The following is a 21,147-nucleotide window of genomic DNA, read 5'->3' on the forward strand; positions in this document are numbered from 1 at the left end:
CATAGTATTAGAAGTTTAGTGTTAAGATGATTGAAATGAATCAGACATACTCTAATTCATTTTGTGGTTACATGTGTAACCAGATTTTAGGATGCAAAAAATATATGGAATGATGATGATATTACTACCAAAATCAATGTTATTAGATATATCAACAAAATCATCATCCTATAAAATTATTCTTATTTACAGTAATAGCTTTTACTTGAAAACCTGAAGGAACTAGATTATTTGGCTAGAAAGTAGAATACATGGGGCTTGATAAATGAAGCTAGATAGACAAATAGACTTAGAGACCAATGAATTAATAATCTTTCTGGAGACAATCATGGAGAAGAAAGATTCAAAGCAATCTACAACAACAGTTACAGCAGAGTAACAAATTTAGGCTAAATTTTATTATTCATTGGAGCTATCCAGCAGCAGAACAATTACTTTGGGTTATACCAATCAATGGTGGGGAAGTTAGGATTATGTAATTGAAGTTAATATAGATGAGGACTGAAATCAACTGAATCCCAAGTTCTTATGTATTAATCAATTCTGTGACAAGGTATATGATTTACTCCCTATGTACAAAAACACTGAAATCAGGCAAAATTAACCTGACTGCTCCAACATATTCCCAATTTTAAATAAGACCATGAATCAACCAATGGTGTTAGTACCTATCAGGATTAACAGTTTGTTTAACAAAAACATGTTTCATGTTCCTCTTTTCATTTGTCCACTAATCTAAAAACTGTCAGAACATCTGCTCAGTCCCAACCAGTACTCCACTTTGTAAAGTCTTACCATAAAATTCATATGACCCATGCCTAAAATTTAATAAATAATCTTTCCTAATTTCCTCATTCAGAAAGCCTGCTAAGACACAGTATTATGGGTTGAATCGATTCCATTAAAAATGTACATATTAAAGTCCTACTCAGAACGTGACCACATTTAGAAAATAGCTCACTGCAGATGTAACTGTAACTAGTTAAGTTACAGTAGGTCATATAGGAGTGGTAATTGTCCCTGATGCAATATGACTATTGTCTTTTTAAAAAGTAGATATTTGGGGACAGAATTACACACAGAGAGAATATAATGTGTACATGAAGTCAGAGACTGGGATCATGTATCTACATGTCAAGGAATACCAAAGGTGTTGCAAGAAAACTCACAGAATCCATGCAGGAGGCAGGGGAACTGGTTCTCTCTCACATCTCTTAGAAGGAATCAACCCTGACAACAGCCACAACAGTAGACAATGCATTTCTATTAATTTACCCTGTTTGTGGAACTTTGTTACAGTAGACCTAGCAAACTACCAGGTCACATTCATTCTTCAATAGGCAATAGACCTAATAAACTTAATTTTGCTTATCAACACATTTTTAGAGATATTCTGGGTAGTCAACCTAAACGTTGGATGAAAGTTTAATTTTTCTACTTCATTAGCTGGGTATATTATTCTCTAAAGGATAAGTTACCTCATATAAGAAACATGGAAAATATTATATAGTTCAGAAATGTGTAAGTTCTTGGGTGCCTGGCCCATGGAAACACCACATTTGTGGCACTGTTGATGTGCTAAAACCCATAGATACCACAATAATGAAAGGGAGGTAGAGATTGATGGTAATATGAGCATTACTAGCTTGTCAAGGACATTATACAGAGGATTTCTCATTATGGTAGGATGGTTGAATTAGAGGGAATCCATGATCTTATGAGGGACAGTAAGCAACTCGCTTTTAATTATATTTATTTTCCAAATGGAGATCATTTTGAAACTACATTAGTGTATGCATAACATGGATAATCTGTTGCATTCATTTTCACTTTATAATTCATCTTTGATGTCCTTAAAAGTTTGCCACACAAATAGTTTTAAATGAACTTCTTGAAGTGTTTTTATCTTATTAGCTTACTTAAAAAAATAACACTTCATAAATATTGCATAGGTAAAATATCAGCCAGCCTCAAATTGAATGATCCCATAAAGATGTACGCTGGGAATTATAATTACCGCCATTTTTATTGAACTTTCAATTATTCAGTGGCAAACCCTATTAATTTAAATTATAAATATGTTCCTTATTCTCTAATGCAGTTCCTTTATTTGTCTTGCTCCTTCATTTATCTTTTAATAGACTACTCTTCTTTGTGTTTTCTACCTCACTTATATAATAATTTTTAAAAATATTCATTTAACACTTACTATGTTCCAGGGACTGTGCTAAATGCAGACCATAGTCCTTAATCTTATGATGTTTAATCTACTGAGATCTGAACATAAAAAAGATCAAACTTTACTTTGTTCAAAACAATAAGACAAAACCACTACTTCATACACATGTGAACATAACAATTCTGTTTAATAAATAAGTATTTATATAGCCTTACAAAAATAATGCAATGATTTAAAAGAAGAAAATACACTTTATGAAAATTTTCTACTGCTATTATATTAACTGTACATGATTACTATTTAAATAGTATTTTATATTCACAGAGACAGGGAAGTAAAGCAATATTAACCACTAAGAAAGTGTTTTGTTTAGAATAATTCCTTCATGGACTGAAATTAAGCAATTCTTGAACAAATATAGACTGAATGCCACTTGGAGATCATATTAGGACTACTGCAGAAGAATAAATATTGACAATAAAACTTTTTCTGAGATGTGGGGTAAAATTCAATTTGCCTCCCATATCCCCTAATTATGTCTCTTTTCTGTAACATTTATCAGTATTTACCAATTCTCTTGTTTGTACTCTATGATTTGACTTTCCTCATTCTTCATTTGCATATTATTACCTTCCTATAACTAGATTTTCTTTGTTCTTTTGAGTCTTTATGTTGTTCTTAGTATTAATCAATCATTTTGTTTACATTAACTCCCTAGGAGGAACTGTCTGCTTGTCTGGATTCACCTATCAACTTCAAATTGATAACTCCCATATCTTTATCTCTATGCCTGATACCTGTTCTCAGTTTATAATTTCTGTTTATCCACAAGACCCTTCAAACACATCAATGTATAATGTTCTGAACCAAGATCATGTGTTCCTTCATTGTAACCTTCATTTCTTATCTTGTATGATAGCATACATATTTTTCAAAATATGAAAATCTATGTCATTCTTGATTCCAATTTCCTTTACCATCTGAACCATAGAATTACACTATGGTTGAACAATCATCTACAAGTTCTTACCTCTGGTCATAACCCAGTTATATATAACCTACTGTGCTTCCTGTTATCTAGATGTGCACCCAATTCATCAGTATGTCATTTCACAACCAAGTCCAGTCCTATTTTTCTTCTTTAGACTTTAATCATTTATTTTTCTCAAAACTCTTTTGTACCATTTTTATATTGTTTCTGCTTCTGCTGCAACAGGGTATTCACCAGCTCTACCCATACTTGTAATATCTCTGTTTTTTTATTTATGCTATTTCTTATTCTGCCTAGAATGGTCTTTTATCTCTCATCTGTTTACCAGACTTCATCAGATTTTTTTCCCTGATCCTCAAGATCAAGCAAACAAACAAACAAACAAAAAACCCGTACAAAATTATTCTGTAAGGAGGAAGAAGTGACTCTAATGGTGAATGTGTTTGATATTTATCACTCTGATCAATAATTACTTTTCTATGTAACCAAGAATTATAGTTGGTTAAAAATTTTAATTACTAAAAATCAGCCTCTACATATTGCATTCTATGTGAAATTTTGCTTTTAAGATGTACAGTTCTTAATGTTTGAAAACTATTGTGGCGGGTGACAGGAATTAGGGGTAAAGTATTTGTTGAGTGAAACAGTAATTTTTTTTCAGGTTGCATTGACAATAGCATATACCAATGCATAAATTTAAGATACATGCTGGGAAACAAAAAATTTAGAAAGAAGGATATTTCATTAATATAGTGAGAAAGAACAAGAGACTAAAACCAAAGAGTGATGTTAGAGAAAGAGATGAGGAGATGGGTTTGGTAAATGTTTAATAACTGAAATTAGCAATATTGGAAAATAATTGGATGCAGAAATCTTAAAAATAAGTCAAAATTTCAAGTGTTTCTAGGTTTGATAGTATGAGTAGATAGAAATTTGTTAATTTAGAAATTATAGAAACACCTGAGGGGTTGGGATAGAAAAGTCATCTAATTTTAAATATTGAAGGTAAGATGTTTGTGAGACATTCCAAAGAAGTCATCTAAAAGTGAATAACAATATTGGTCTGAAGTTCAGACCAAATTCTGGATTTGAGACATAAAGATAATTTAGAAATATGTACATGGTAGCTAAAATGTAATAGCATAGAACGCGTTTTGAGTAATTAGAAAAACTACTCTGAATAACACCAATGTTTAAGAGGTATGAGGATAAAGTATAATTTGTTGAAAATGTTATGGATGAAATCATCAGAGAAGTGTATGGAGAACATGCAGATTTGATGTCATGGAAGGTAGAAAAGTAGATAATGGTTCTGAATGAAAAACTGGTACAGTAAAGGAAGTAAATTAAGATGCAGAAGAAAAATATGTGTTGGAGGTGGAATTTCAGAGGTCCCTGGACTTCTGTCAGAGAGGTCTCTGAGGAGTTCTAATAGGTGAAAGAGACAGAAGGCAATTCGCTGCAGACAAAATGTAAGGAGAAGTGGACATCAACACCAAATCACATTTCTCTAGAAAAACAGATCATCTTGAGAAGTTGAAAAATAAATCATTGGCTAAATTAAAAGAGTTAAAAAATCAAGGTAGGAAAAGTGTATTCATAGTATTTTAGATAGAATCGGCATGGGTGTATTTGTAATGTAACAGAAAGTACCCAAAAGACAAGTAGAGATTTTTTAAAGCAGAAAATTTGAGGGAATTCATAGATAATGAACTTGAGGAAAGAAAATCAAAGTTCAATAATATTACCTAGAAAACAGAATTGTAAGTATATGATGAATGGAGACAAAGATATTGTAGGATTTAAATACAATAGAAGACAGTATTAGTACATACACATAAGAAAAGAATGGAAAAACTTGAAGGTTATTTTTAATTAAGTTTTAGCCTCAATTGAGACAGATAAACATCAACTCACCATAACAAAAAATATATTATTTTGCATATTTTTCAGAAATGATCACTTAACATTGTTTGTTCACATAGGCTGAGTCGAGACACTAGGCAAAACCATTCTAAACATCCCTAGTCTTTGGTCAACACTCAGTAGGTACAGCTTGAGATGAACAGGATAATTGTATTGCTTCTATATCACAGCCCCAGGTCATGTGTTCCACATGCATCACCTAATTTAATCTACATGCATACTTTTAGGTAGGAGCTATTATTACCCTCCCCCCCCACACACACTTTTACAAATGAGAAAAATATGTTTCAGGCACTTGCCCAAGATGATACCATAAATCAGTAACAAAGCCAGTATTCAACTCCAGTTTATTTGACCTCATAGCTCACCCTTACATCCCCACACCATGCACCCTCTCTACTGCCCAATTTTCTCATAGACTATGATTCTGTGTATTTAGTTAACAGAGACGATTTGCCTACCTTCTGTTCTAATTTCCTTAAAACCTTCATCTATTCTCCATAAGCAGCATAAGCAATAGGTACAATTTAAAGGATATAATCAAAGACTCTCTGCTTAGACTAAATAAAATTGTTATCCAAAAAGCCCCAAGTGTACATCCCTCATTGCAATATTCTTCTCTCTGAAATCAGAGAACATACACATCAATACTTAAATTTAATATATGAAATTAAAGCACTTGCAGCCTTTGAATGGCACTGACATTCATAATGTGCTAGACTGAGGGGAAAAGTAATTACAGTCATAATTTTTGAAACATAATATTCTCATCACTATTAAAAGTAAAAAAAAAAAAAGACCTGAGATAATGTGGAATTTAAATAGAAGTGTAACCATCCAAGGGTCAAATGTGGAACAATATTAGCACATTATTTTCTGAACACACTCATTTTTATATTTCAATTATTATTTTTTTCAGGTTCTAAGAAACTCTGTTCTATAGGCTTTATGGAAAATAGTCAAAGTACCTTTATAGTTCTATTCATATTGATTTAGTATCCTAATTTCAGACCTAGAAAGACATTAAAACTTTTAATTCAACCCAAATATACACAGTAAAGCATGGAATATTCAAATAATTGAATGATTTTATGAAGTCATGAAACAGTTGTAGGAAAATGAACACTAAAATTCGGCTAAAGTGTGTGTGTGTGTGTGTGTGTGAGTGTGTGTGTGTGAGTGTGTGAGTGTGTGTGTTGGTATGTTTATGCTTTTCTAAAATATTTTGCCGTTTCTTTTAAGGTAACTTGAGATGGGGAAAATAAATGTAAGCCTTACAATGTGAATCATTCAAATGAACCCACATGTATTTTTGGTATTAAAGTCCCATATGCTGACCAAATATTTCCTTAGGATACAGTCTTCTTATTTTAGATTACTTTCAAACTAACCTCCCTTATATTTATTGCCTTCTTTCATATCTTAATCATTATCTTAGCCATTACACATATCATGTGTTGTTATTATAATATTTTTAACAGTATACTTTCTAGGCAGATGAGATGTTGGGAAAGCTAAGGGATAACTACAAGGAAAACATTAAAGATGCTCTCAGAAACATTTTCTAATAAATACCTTCAGGTTACTATTTTAATGGTAAATAATTTAAGATTGAGCAGATATTGTCAAACCATTATGTTTTCTTAACAAGTATTTATTATTTCATATACATTAAAAAAACAAACTGTCTGGCATTTTTTAATGTTGTCATGTCTGTTCTGCTTTTATAAATGGAAGACTGGACCTGGCATAAAGATAAGGTAGATGAGGAGACATTCTGGAAAAGTGAACCCATAATAACATAACAACAGATGTAGAATATGTTCATAGTCCTCTTTACCAGCCTCACAACTTCAAAGATCTCATAATATTAACTCAATGAAGAATTATTATCTCTATATATCAATCCTAAAGGGATAACTCATCTCTTCCAATATCCTAACCTGGAAACTTTCTTGAGAACACTCCTGTAATTTTTATTTTCTTGTTTCAGCCAAAGTGGGGCACTTGACACTGTGTATGTGTTCACATCAGGAAAAAAAGAAAATTATGTTAATATTCATTGTTGTTTTTTTCCCTATTTATTACTAAAGATTCTTTGAAGCTATATTCTTTAGTTTATGCCTCAAAAACAAACAAAATCTCCACCAGTGTATAAGACAGAATAAAGTCTGAGAAATCAGCAGGCTTTTTCTACTGTCAATCACTCCTTGACTGACTGTAATATCCTTGCTGTCTACCTACCACCAAGGGCCCCACATCCCCGCATTCAACACCTGGAGGTTTTAGAAGACAAACTTTTCTGGCCCTTCCAGATTCTGATGGCTTCAAGCATTCCTTCTCTGTGCTTGAATAACTCATGGTTCTGCCTTGGTTATCATATTTCCTTTTCCACCATCTGTCTTCTCTTCTAATAGAACACTTGTCACTGGATAGGGGCCCACTCAAGTAATTCAAGATGATCTTATCTCAAGATCCCTAATTTAATTTCACCTGCTCAGAGTGTTTTAACAAATAAGGTCACATTCACAGGTTTCTGGGTATAGATTCTTGGGATCAGCAGTACAATCCCACATCTTCAATGTATTAAAGCATGGGAAAGTTCTTTCTAACAGCAGACTGCAAGATTTCAATTCCAATCCAGACATTTTCTTGCTTCTCTTTTTGGGAATAGATATAAAATAGAAGACTTGTAAATTTCTAAAAAACCTGGAGATAAGGTGCAATTAATTTTTATTTTCTTGTTTCAGCCAAAGAAGAGGTAATCTTCTTTGAGGTAATTCCGATCTACTGTTCCAAGTAGTTATGGAATATCTACAAATTTTTTGAAAATTCTAGATTTGAATGATGGTCACATGAGTATACAATGTCAAAGCGTATTTAAGATTTGTGCATTTTATTATGTATAAATTATATCTCAAAGGAAAATAATCTTTCTATGGAGCTATCATGTCAAAAAATCTTTCTTACCCTCTAATATTTCATATAAATTATCTAATATGTTGTTATATTTTGTTATAAAATTGTCCTTAATATCCCCTTATTACCCGTTTCATAAGATCTAGTTTGCATCTCCATTTCATTCTACTATGGGTAATTTTTTCCCTCTCTCCTATCAACTATTTAAGTTAACTGAAATCTTGGCTATTATTCTGTTAATCCTATAATTTCTTATGAATGCGTTCAGTGTTTTAAAGCCTTCCATGTTCCTTTAATATTTACTTTTTGATAGCACAACCATTTAAGATAGTAAAGTGCTGTGACTACTGTCATTTTCTAGGTGAATAGACTGAGATTCAGAGATATTTTTTTCCCAGATTTTGCTGGTCACTGGTGGATTCTGAATCTTCAACTCTCATCTGATGCTACTCAAATTTCACATCCCTGTATCTCAAATGCCTAAATGAAGCTAAATTGGCAATGATTACTAGATAATCCTGATGATATTACAGAAATCAAAAGAAAAATAAAGAACTCAGGCTTGTTAAACTAAGCTGGACACAACAAAGTTCCTTTTAAGATTTAAAGATCCATGATAAAGTTCTCCACATCAATGAGAGATTTTGGGGCTGTGTTCTCTGAATGATCAGAGTTGCAGACAAAGTATTGAAGTCCCTTTAAGGATTTCTTGATATTTTCAAGACTTAGCTAAGTGGGTATTAGATTTAAATGATGTTTTACTATTGAAATCACTGCAGTCTTACTATCCACAAGAACGGGGCAGGGGGGTTCAGTCCAAATAAATAACATTTTCTTAATTTGTACAAGTATTAACATGTAATATCAAAAATTTTCAAGCATCTATAAAAACTCATGTATTCATATAATTCTCTTGAAACAACAAATTAAAATGAAAGCCTTAAAATTTGGCATCTACCATTAATACTAGGAGACTATAGCAACATCAAGAAGTTTCTCTTGAGAGAATGAGATCAAAAATAGTGATTATGCAGCTCTCACTTACTAAATGCCTAATATGAACTGCACTGTCAGGCAGTGAATACTTCTATATTCTGCATGGTAAGGATTTTCTGAGAAAACTTTATTAAAACCTGGATTAAAGGATAAGCCTCAGAAGTTAAATGATGACTGAATAGTGATAGAAAACCAGAGAGATTTACCTCCCTGTAGGTATGTGTTTCCATTTCAAAGGGGCTAAAACCCAGAACAAACACAGCAGTCCATCCCATACATAACACTCATAACTTCCACTACATCTAGAGGGTAAGAAGTTTAGAACTTTTCCTTCTTTCCCTTGTTCATCTCCTTCTCTCAGGAAGGGAGAAGGTGATGTGCACAAAAATTCTCATTTTCATATTTTCAGAGTTCCTATACTGTGTTACAGCATGCAAATTTGTCTGTCTCTTACTGCCTCATCCCAAAATGGGGAAAAGAATGGGAAAAAAGAAACCAATATGGTTGCTATAAGTAATAATTTTAAATACTGTTGTATAGAATTCATGTTAAAATTTGGAATAATATATAGAGAGATTATAACCCACATCAGCACTAAATGTTTTAATAACAATAATAATAAAGTGATTGTTAATGAACATGAACAAATAAATAAGTATATAAATATTGAATAAATATGAGACTTTAAAATACAAGTTTAATTAATTGTTTGTTTTAAATTTATATTTGCTAATAATGAAATATTATTATTTAAGCAATAAATGTACAATGTATCATATTTATAATAAATATACAATAACCCTTCCATGATAAATGAATAACAATATATGATATATTATACTATATACTATATGTTATATACTATAATAAATAACAAATATTTAATATTAATGAATATTATTGAATGTTTAGCAATACTTATTGAATATTTGGCATGTGGCAAGTGACTTAAATTCTCTGTGCCTCAGTTCTCTCATCTGTAGAATTAATAAAATAATTTTACCTCCCAGGATATCATCATACAAACTTAATGTGCTAATACATGTAAAACTTTAAAAATCATGTCTAGAACGGTCAATCCATATAATAGCTTTAACATTAAGGTACTATTTTCTCCAATCTGCAAAGGAAGGTAACAGGCTAAGAAGGATGTTGGTGTTTGCTTAAGGAACTACATTTACTGATCCATCAGGATTCACTCACTCTCATTTAAGTCAAATGCTAGTTGAAAAAGTTAGTGTTGTAGTCTAGTCCAAGACAAAACAAGAAATGCAGAAAATTAACTTTTTTTCATAAAACTAAATATATTAAATCAAAGTGCTGCCATTTTCCTTAAGTTGTATTTTCATCTTTTGATATTAAAATATTTATATTTTCTCTTCTAAAAAAACTTGAGAGTAGATTGCAGTCTTTGTTTTTTATTTGTTTTGTCTTAATGCCTTTACATGGTAAATTTAGATTTAATACTTTAGGTCAGTCTGAGCATTTTGATTTTCTAATTCAATTTTCCTGAAAGATGAAAATCTGAGAAGCACTTTTAAATCCTTTAGTATCTTGCAAGATGTCAGTTTTAGAGGTTAAAAAAATTGCTTTTTGGTGCATTTATTCAATGTTTTCATGGTTGCATACCTTGGGTCAGGACTGAAAAGTTAACCTTGGTCATTTGAGTCTTACAGAGGTCCTTACACTTACAACCCTACATCCAACTACACAATTCTACACCTTCAATAGGAGATGGCTTTAGAAGGTTAGTAGGCAATTTCATGACTCCATAACATGAAAAATAAACAAAACACTTAATGGAAACACTTTTCTACAGAAGTAATAGCTACATGGCAAAATGTCAAGATAATATAGACTTTCTGATTGGTAGGAGGCTTAACAGAGTTTTCAATACATATGCTAAATACTACTTAGGAGGAGGTCATAAGCACTCCCAACATTTAAATATAATTTATTGTGAAAGATGTCTTATAATTTAAGCTTGAGTTTATAAACATATGTAAGCCAAGTACCATTTTAAAATAAGTATTAATTGTCTTGATTGTTTCAGAGATTCTGCAAGCCAATTTTGTGTGAGTAAAATATTGGGGGGAAGGTAGGGGTATTACATGCCACTTGAAAATCACTGATGTACAAAAGAAATATACCTGTCTATAGATAGTCCATGAAATAAGGAACTATCTATAGATAAAACATACTTTATGCATCATGAATAGTATCTAATATTAATGAAACACAATGCAAATATAGCTCAATCGGTATAAAATCCTCAATAAAGTAAATACATTATTATCCCCATTTTATGAATAAAGAATTTGAGGCACAGTCATTTTATATATCTTGCCTAAGCATTAAATATGGAGAAAGAACCCAGATAGTATCAGTGCTCTTAAACATTATAAAATATACTGTCTATAAAATGCAGCATACAGATCATAATACTGTAAATATTTACTTATATGCTTTCAAGAATGATGGTAGGTGAGAAAAAAAAACGAAATCTATATTCACTTCCTATAATTTTCTTATATGAATAAAAATCACAACTGTATAATACTGTCATTTAAAAATCTTTCCTTGCCCTTGTTTTATCTTAGCCTTGAAACTTATCTCTTCTTTACTAACTTTAAATCCATGCAGTATTTTATCATATTTCAGTTTGAAAAACAGAATGTATGAAACTAAAATTCCTCAAAATATTGCAGACCCTTACAGTAAAGGCTGAGTTAAAGCAATAATGATTCTATCTCTATTTTCACATGAAGTTTTAATGAGTGTGAAGTGAAGGAGGTAGTCCCATAACTCCAAGTCATTAAATGGTTAGTTGAGTACTCTTTTCTTCAACTTGTCTCCTTTGGGGAGGGAGAAAGATGTTCTCCTAAGTATCAGATACACTAATAGATGATTCTAGGATTATTTAACCATCAATCAGCTGGTTCCTGGAGGATCCTGGAGGTTGGACCCAGAGTAGATGAGGGAAAGGCCTGTAGGGGCTCAGAGCAGCAGCTACTTACCATTTTTACTAATGCATTTTATTATAACGGGTTCAACTCTACTGCTAGATATTTGTTACATACAGGTTCGAGACACTGCACCCCATGGCATAGTGACACAATTAGCATTTTATGTTGTTGAGGGCCACAGCCGAGTTGGGATGACGCATGGCATTTTTGTCAGAAGTAGTGGTTGAGAGGTGATGCCAGCGAGTTCTCGCGGAGTTCCCCTTGAGTTCCAGTTGAGCTCAATGGGGATTCCTGAAGAGTTCGCACTGGTTGGGGAAGTGCCGGAGGAGGGATTTCCGGTGTGTGGTTCCGGGAGGAGCCACGTGGCGTTTGGGAGAGTTCCCCGGGAGGGTGTGTGGAGTGTGCGTGGAGTGTGCTGGTGGAGTTCAGAAATAAAGTTTGTTCCTGCTTCAGTGGCTTGTGATTTGTGCCCAGCCAGACTGCGGCATTATGTATCACTTAGAATGTAGAAGTTACACAAATAAGTTGCAAGGTAGGAAAAGAAAAACTGTTGTTCTCAGATCTTATGGCGGGCAGAAGTTTCCTCAATAATGAAGACTCCATACTTATTGTGGTCTTTTGTACAATCTGGTCTCTGGTAAGGTCTCAAGTCAATTTAACTGCAGCATTTCTCTAAGGTCAGAGCCTGTTAGCCTCCTGAAAAGCTTTCTATAGAACAGTCAGGCAGTGCTTTTCTCAGGGCTGTACTTAATCAACTGTGAAAAAATTGAGGGATTTGAAGGTCTTAAAGTTAAGGGCAAAAGAATCTAAACATCGGTTTAAGAAGAAACAAATGCATTATTCAAATCCTGGAAGACATATTTAGCTTTTCAAAGTCCTTTGACTAGAAATAGGAAGACATTAGCTTTATAGGATTGACCTCCTTTTACATAATCTGGGTGAAAACAACCAGGGAAATTAAAGCTGAAACAGTAGTCTATCGAAATTTTACCATTCATCCTATTATTATTATCATCATCTTAAAATTTTTTGTCAAATACTAAATTCAGTATAGATACTAGCTGTGGGGAATTCAGAGAAATGATTCTGGAAATGACTGGTTACTGAAATCCCTCTTAACCCTCCTTCCCCTTCTCATGGAGCCCACCCTGACTGTTATTTCATTTAGCTACCTATGAATGACTTCGCTGTCAGATATCCCTGGGCAAATTATGTATTTCTATTATAGCTATTACTGATTAAAGGCTAAGTGAAAGTCTTTATTTTCCTATGTATCTCAGGGACTACAGGTAGATTTAATTTTAAAGACTAAGAATGATTTCTTGAATATCTTGAGTTTGGGGCAATGTTTTCCTTTGGCTAAATGCATTCATTTTAGTCATTCATTCCATTTACTTGTTTGGAAATCAATGAAGACACCAAATTAATTCTGCAATTCACTAAAGCAAAAATCCCACTTAATTGAATAAATTGGTATTAAAGAAACGCACTGCTATCTTCATCCCAGTAGATAAAGCACATGTGGTTACATTTGTCTCTAAGGACTCTATGTAGCTCCACTTGGAAGAGCAAGCCAACCTCCAATAGAACAGACTATTTCCTCTGTGAATTAAAATATAAAGAAAGAAAATATGCTTTTAGTTGACTTCTGATACTATCTTTCCTTAATTTTCACTTGAAAATAATCAGTTATCTCCATGTTCCCGAATGTCCTCATTTAATGACAGTGAAATTAAAAAGACATTGACGTTCTCCTTTTCTAACAATGGGTCACTTCTGATTAAACTTCGATTGAACATTAAACTTTCAGACTTAAAACAAATTGCCTTCTTTTTCTTTTTAATTTGGACCCGATTTTCTGCTGCCCTTGGGTCTCTCAATGGTAATTAATTGATTTATGAATCAATTGAAGGGGAATTTCAGGTTGGAAAAAGAAAAGCTGTTGTTTTAAAAAAAATTATGACCATCATTTTACAAATGACTCATTTCTCTTTCAAGTAATGCAGTTATAATTCAGCAAATTTTACATTTTTAAGGTATTTTCAGAAAAGTTGAGTGTTTGCATTTAATTTCATTTGAGATTATTTATTTGCCTTTGGAATAGATTCTTGATCAAGATTCTCATCCCATTATAAAATGACTAAGTTATCCTGGTATAATTGGATAGATGGAGGGCAGTGAAGCCCATCAAACTGCTCAATGCAGGCAGGATGGGATGCTAAGTTCAATGGGAATTTGGGACCGGGAGTTTGAATTCTGACTCCCATTACTCTCCATTAGAGAGCAATCAGAAATGTTTTCTCTCTGACACTCAGTTTCTGATGAGTGACATTGGAGTTTTAACACTGCATCCTTAGAGTAATATTGTGTATTGGTATATCTATATACTTGTAAAATATTATGTTTTAGTAATATCAGTAATAATAATAGTCAAATAGCATTATTAAATATTATCAAATAAGATGACAGATAAGAAAACTACTTAGGTAGCTAGTACATGATAGCTATTAAACAAATGCTAAAACCAATTATATTAATGGGTCTTATTAAACTCTATAATCCCAGAATTAGTATTAGTTCAGATATATTAACAAATATGCTTTTATTCAAATAGATTATCTTTGAGTATCGGAATCACATGTGATCAGAATTCTGCATGAATTGGAAAATGGTGGCTTTTTTATTTTGCAAATGCCCAGAATATTTTAGAGTATATTTTATAGAATTATTTGAGAATTAAAAATTAAAAATAGTAAATAGTTAATTGTAAAACCAGTGAGGAGGAAGGTGAGGACTTAAAATCTGGTGTCTAAAGTGTCATAGCCATCAGCATGGCTAAGGGATATTTCTTAAGTCTTGTCATCCTTTCTCACCTCATCTATAGTAGTTCAAGAAGTGTTTTTTAAGCTACAGGTCAGTACTTGCACATGTTCAAAAAAGATCAAAACTCAACCAATGAACTTGCATAGCAGACAAACAAGAGAGTCATAAAGATAAAAATGCACAGAATTGTGCATAAATGTGTTTAAGAGTGACAGAGAGAAAAGCAATTTACTCAAGCACATAGCCTATTTAAGCATGTGTGTGTGTGTCTATGTGTGTGTGTGTGAGTTTAGGAATAGATTTGATACTACTAACAAAGACATTAGCTGTCTTTACCACTAAAAGTATGCATTGCATAAATACGTGCATGGCTGTTCATGAGTGTATGAAACATGTATGTTAACTTATGTATTTTAACTTAGAATGAAGTTAACATAATGGCATGCCCTGCATGCTAATCCCATATGCTGAGCTGGGCATCAGAACCAACCACCTTCTGTATTCTCAGAAGAGAAATACATCTCAGTTTAATTTCAGAAGATAACATTTAGTGAAATGAAAAGTATATATTTCAAGCAAAGGAAAAAGTAGAAACAATAACAGAAGATGAATACCTTGCCCCAAAGCTGATACTCTTTGAGGTTTGTTGGCTAAAATGTATAAGCTGGGCACTGGCAAGAGCATGAGGCCATGGGAGATCACTGAAAATCTTAGTGAAATGCCAAGGAATTTGGACTTCATTTTGAAGGTAATCAAGAGATATCATTAAGATTTTAAACAGAGGGCTGGGGATGTGGCTCAAGTGTTAGCGTGCTCGCCTGGCATGCGTGCAGCCCGGGTTTGATTCTTAGCACCACATACAAACAAAGATGTTGTGTCCGCCGAAAACTAAAAAATAAATGTTAAAAAAATTCTCTCTCTCTCTCTCTCTCTAAAAAAAAAGAGTGAGTAAGCTTGATCTCACTCTATCGATGGCATGTCAGTTCTAATGTTCAATGTTTTTAGATACTATAAATAGTTATAATACTATACATGAATCTTTTTTTTTCAAAATTGTGCATATAAATTCACTCTAAAATATCACAAAAACTGATAGCTGCATATATGTCTCTCACTTTTATAAATTATGTCTGGGCTACAATATGATTACAAAATGAAAAATAACATTATTTTTTATAGTTTTTTGGGACATATGCCAGAAAAGACATATGTTAAAGAATATGGAGCCATAAAGGAAGCCATACTTAATTTAAAAGTGGTCAAGTTGTCATTGTGGAGAAAAGAAATCTACTACAGAATTCATCAGATAATTTTTTTACAAAACAAAGCTCTTTTCTCATGTTAGCCAGATGGTGGTAACAAAATTTTATTTATATAGTTGTATCTGCTAATGTCCCAAACATGTAATTTACTTGAACAATGATTATTTTAGTCTTCCTCCATATAATTATCTGTCTTCTATAATGACATGTCATCAGATTGTGTATCATTTACAGAACAATTCTCATTTCCTAATTTAGTATAAAAGCTGGTAAAAATCTGCCTTCACTGGGTGTTCTATGTTTTCCTGTTTTTAAATTAAATGAAATAATGTGTGTTAAGTCCTTATTACATTAAATGGATAACAGTAAAATCTTAACAAATGAAAGCTTAATACCAATTTCTAGAAATGATTTCCAACTCCCTATCTTAAATTTAGGATTAGTATTTCAGGGATGGTAACAATATTGGGAACTAGTGAATCCTTCTTAATATGTTTCAAGAAACCATTGTATAAAGAAGGCGACTGATTGACCCAGTCGGGAGAATTAGTCAGCAAGAGACGAGACTCTGGGGCCCTGTAAACAGACCAACACTTGTTCTAGTCACCATGCTGTTGAATAGATAAAGCTTACAAAACAGCCCAACAAAACTATCAGTCATTTACAAAACAAAAATGACCTATTACTAGTAGTTCCTGGGAGGGAAATATGGAAGTTAAGGAATCAAAAAGTAAATCAACTTCTTTTTTTGTCTATTGCTGAGTTCATAAACTTTAAACAGACCAAAATATTCCTAAAGATTATAAATATTTTACATTTTTCACTACATCCAGTGTTAAAGACTAGACTTTTTTTTTTTGGTTTCTATTGGCTTAGCTCAGGTGAATTGTGACAATGAAGTCAAAGTTCAATTTTCATGTAGACTAATAGGCCTATCGCTGTAAACATCTCCTTTTTAGGTACCTGTTTCCATTCTAGCTAGTGATCTTGAAACTATACACTGTTATCCAGAAGAAAAATTGTCTCAACATAGAAAAATGCTGAGTACAAGCAATCATCACAGCTAGAAAAAATAGGCCTTGGATCAATGAAATTATAGTTTTAGATGTATGTATTATGGAGATGGCAGGAGGTGGTGGCTCAGTTCAGTGTTTATTTTGTTTTATAAATATTTTAGAATGAACAATAGTCAATGATATAAACAAAATCTAAGCTAGGCATAGTGGCAAAATGGTAGCATCTGCTATTTATATTACGATGTCACTCTGGAAGCAAATTATACTTTGCAGAGCACAGACACTTGGTAAACCTGTGGTGGGGGGAAAAAAAGATTATCATAGTTTCCCTGAATTTAATTCATTTTAAATCTACAATATTATTAAATCAACCTATGTTTAAAAGACTTGTTTCCCAAATTTCACACCCCTACGCAACTGCTATAAAACTGTTTAAAGAATGGTCTCATTTTGCATGCAAGGTATATGCCAAAGTCTGGGGAAGCATGAAGGAGAAAGAAACACTGGGAGAGAAGATAAAAAGAAAAATGAAACAAAAATACTTCTGTGTCTGCCCTGCAGGCTATCTATAGAATGAATTCCTCTTCCAATAAATAAAGCATTGGGTATGGGATTCATTTTTGCTGATGAACTGTTTGTTGTAAATTATATTTTCTGAAATTTTTAAAAAGTGTACATTTAGGAAAATGAAACAGGTTCATCTTATTTAAAAGATTAAAAGAAGAAAAATATTTTAATATGTAGCATATTTTCAGTAAATTATCCATAAGCACATAATCTGAAGTTGGAAAATATAACTTTCATTAAATGCAAGATAAATACGTACGTGCAGGACATGCTGTTTAGGTGATATCACATTCCAGCAGCTTTTGGGAATCAAAAGATAGAATTGTGAACCAGGCTTTGCCACTGACATGGGGAATTATGAAAGTCCTTAACGTGTTGCACTTGAGTTTACAGTTAGTGTGTGATATTCTAAATTGCTCGGATTTTATATTAGGTATATTCTGTATGGGCGCTTTATTTTCCCACATGTTACTAGCTTTTCTGAATCTGACCAATTGTTTCTCAAGCTGTGCATTAAAATCACCTGGAGAGCTATAAAAACCATTGATGCCTGGGCCTCATCCAGAACAATTAAATTAGAATCATAAGATTGACTTCAACAGATACCTTTTAACAAAATCCCTGTTACTGGGAGTTAACTGCTTCCCTGTTTTTGAGGTGTGGTTGAGAAGAAAGCATTATCGTGAGTTTTGAAAACATGCTAATTTATAACCAATTTGAACTACATGGTAGCTGTTATCTGATTTTATAACATTGCAAAGAATGTTTCCCTACCCTTGGAAATAAATATAAGGCAAAAACTAGCAAATAATACTTTGAACCCTTATGCCACCTTTTTTCCCTGTCACTCTATTGCCTTTGTCAACAAAAGAGATGATTTCTGTTTAAAGTATATATGAGTATCTATCAAGGATTGCACAAATATGGTAATAATTTTATGTAATTAGGAAAATGCAACCTCATATTATGAGTTACAATTTTCAACAAAGACACACCTTAAGTTAGCCAGTGGAGGGGGGTGGGAGTCCAATTATACATTAAATGCATACTATTATTATCTATGTAAAGTACTGAGAAAAATATAAATTTAATCAACAAATATGGGGTCATAAATAAATTGTTTTTATACTATTGTCTGTTTTCTATTTTTCCAACAATGTTCATGTATCGTGTTTATTAATACAAATACTTGAATTGAAAAAAAAAATACATGTTGAACTTCAGTGGAACTTTCCTTTGAAAATTATTTGGCTTTAAAACCCAAATTTTCTTCATGTTGAAAAAAGAAGGCAAACTTCACAGTATACCTGCTTCCTGTACTCCACGTATTTATATATTCATTGAGTGAACGGCAATTCAATAGCTTTTGTGGTCTTCTCTTTCCTCACCATTTGGTATGGCATAAAAGACATTTCAAAAAAAAAAAAAAAAGCAACAACATAAGCAGCTCAATTGCTTGTTACATTTTATGTTAAGGCCAAAATCGCCATGGACAAGCAGACGTGCTGCTGGAATTCAGGCTTCCCTGCCCACCTGCTTGTTTACAAAGAAAGCAGTGGTGGCCTGAAATTTGCTTTGCTCTCTGACACTTCAGTTAGAGAGCCAGAAGAAAGGAATGGGAATAGGTTTTTTCCAACACTATTCTATTTGTCCCAAGTGGAGGCAAATTGTAATAAGGATTAGGAACAAATTCAACACAGTCTCTTCACAAATCAGAGTAAGAGGCCAGACCTCTTGTGCCACGATGCCTTGTGCCACCAGAAAGATCTGCTAATGAGCCTCCAGTGGTTTCAGCAGAGTGGGTTTCTGCAATGTTATTCCTCACACACTATGTATTCATTGCACCTGGATTTATGCCGAAAGATAGTATTTTTGTCTCTAATGTGACAAATGACTTTCTTCTTTTGTTATTCCTTTTGCCCCTTCATTCTTGTCCAACATCTTCAGCGGCAAAGCTATTTTCACATAAAGAAAACCAATGGGGGGGGGAAAGCATTTTCCAGTTCTTCTGACCTTACTTGGACCAGCAGAAGAGAGAACCAGTACTTCTTTGCTCTCCAATTATTAGGATTAGTATTTCTCCTTGCCTCTCCATCAAGCCTCCTTCAAAAAACTCCTAGTTACATTGTTTGCTTTTAACCAAGGTTCTGGGGCCTTAAGTTTTCATTTGTATGCTGAGTGATTACTTGGCACTTGAAAAAAGAAATAGTTCGACATCTTTTGGAGCTGCAAGGCCTTTTTTCTTTGTTTGTTCTGGTTTCTTTTTAGTCCTTCCCCTCTGTTTTCTTCAGAGTGCATAAAACATGGTAGGGATGTAAAGACCTTTGATGAAACTTGTTGAGAGGCCCAGGTGGCTAAGCAGGCTGCAAGAATGTAGTCCAGCACTTAAGCATTCCTCTTTGCCACCTTTGTTAGGGGAAGAATTTCCTTTGAGTTCTTTCTCACCAAAAGACACTCAGCTACAAGGGGATACTCTTAGGAGAGTAATTATTTTATTCACAGGAAGGATAGGCATACTTTTTAGTCAAATAATTTATTATAAAACATAAAGATAATACAGGGATCAACTTATCATTCCGTAAAATTAGAAATGGAAGTCTATGCTGTAATAAATATGGATCGAAACCTAAGAAAACTACATCTAGATATCTTCCATCTGAAGAGCAAATGAAGATTAGAGGAAGGGGTTGGATAAAGTAGAGATCACATCTGTACTTACTTGGGGAAAAAAAGAAAAGGGGCCTATCTTTTGCCTTCTCCCAAATTTGACTCATCTTTTTTTTTTTTTTCCCTCTGAACAACAGTCTCCCTTTCTCTCGCCATGCACAAAAGTTAACTCAAAATGGATCAAGGAGCTTGATATCAAAACAGAGACTCTGCAGCTGATAGAAGAAAAAGTTGGCTCCGATTTACATATTGTGGGGTCTGGCTCCAAATTCCTTAATAGGACACCCATAGCACAAGAGTTAAAAACAAGAATCAACAAATGGGACTCACTCAAACTAAAAAGTTTTTTCTCAGCAAGAGAAACAATAAGAGAGGTAAATAGGGAGCCTACATCCTGGGAACAAATTTTTTACTCCTCACACTTCAGATAGAGCCCTAATATCCAGAGTATATAAAGAACTCAAAAAAATTAGACAATAAGATAACAAACAACCCAATCAACAAATGGGCCAAGGACCTGAACAGACACTTCTCAGAGGAGGACAAACAAACAATCAACAAGTACATGAAAAAATGCTCATCATCTCTAGCAGTCAGAGAAATGCAAATCAAAACCACCCTAAGATACCATCTCACTCCAGTAAGATTGGCAGCCATTAGGAAGTCAAACAACAACAAGTGCTGGAGAGGATGTGGGGAAAAGGGTACACTTGTTCATTGCTGGTGGGACTGCAAATTGGTGCGGCCAATTTGGAAAGCAGTATGGAGATTCCTTGGAAAGCTGGGAATGGAACCACCATTTGACCCAGCTATTCCCCTTCTCGGACTATTCCCT

General features: G+C 33.3%; 1 protein-coding gene across 11 annotated transcripts in view; it reads right to left on the reverse strand.

The window, feature by feature from the left end:
* Naaladl2 (N-acetylated alpha-linked acidic dipeptidase like 2) overlaps positions 1-21,147 on the reverse strand; it is a 1,175,859-nt gene that overhangs the window by 157,347 nt on the left and 997,365 nt on the right. The gene's annotated exons all lie outside the window — the stretch shown is intronic.

The sequence above is a fragment of the Marmota marmota genome, unplaced genomic scaffold (genome assembly GCF_001458135.2).
Source record: "Marmota marmota marmota unplaced genomic scaffold, marMar, whole genome shotgun sequence".
In the NCBI taxonomy this organism is placed as follows: domain Eukaryota; kingdom Metazoa; phylum Chordata; class Mammalia; order Rodentia; family Sciuridae; genus Marmota; species Marmota marmota.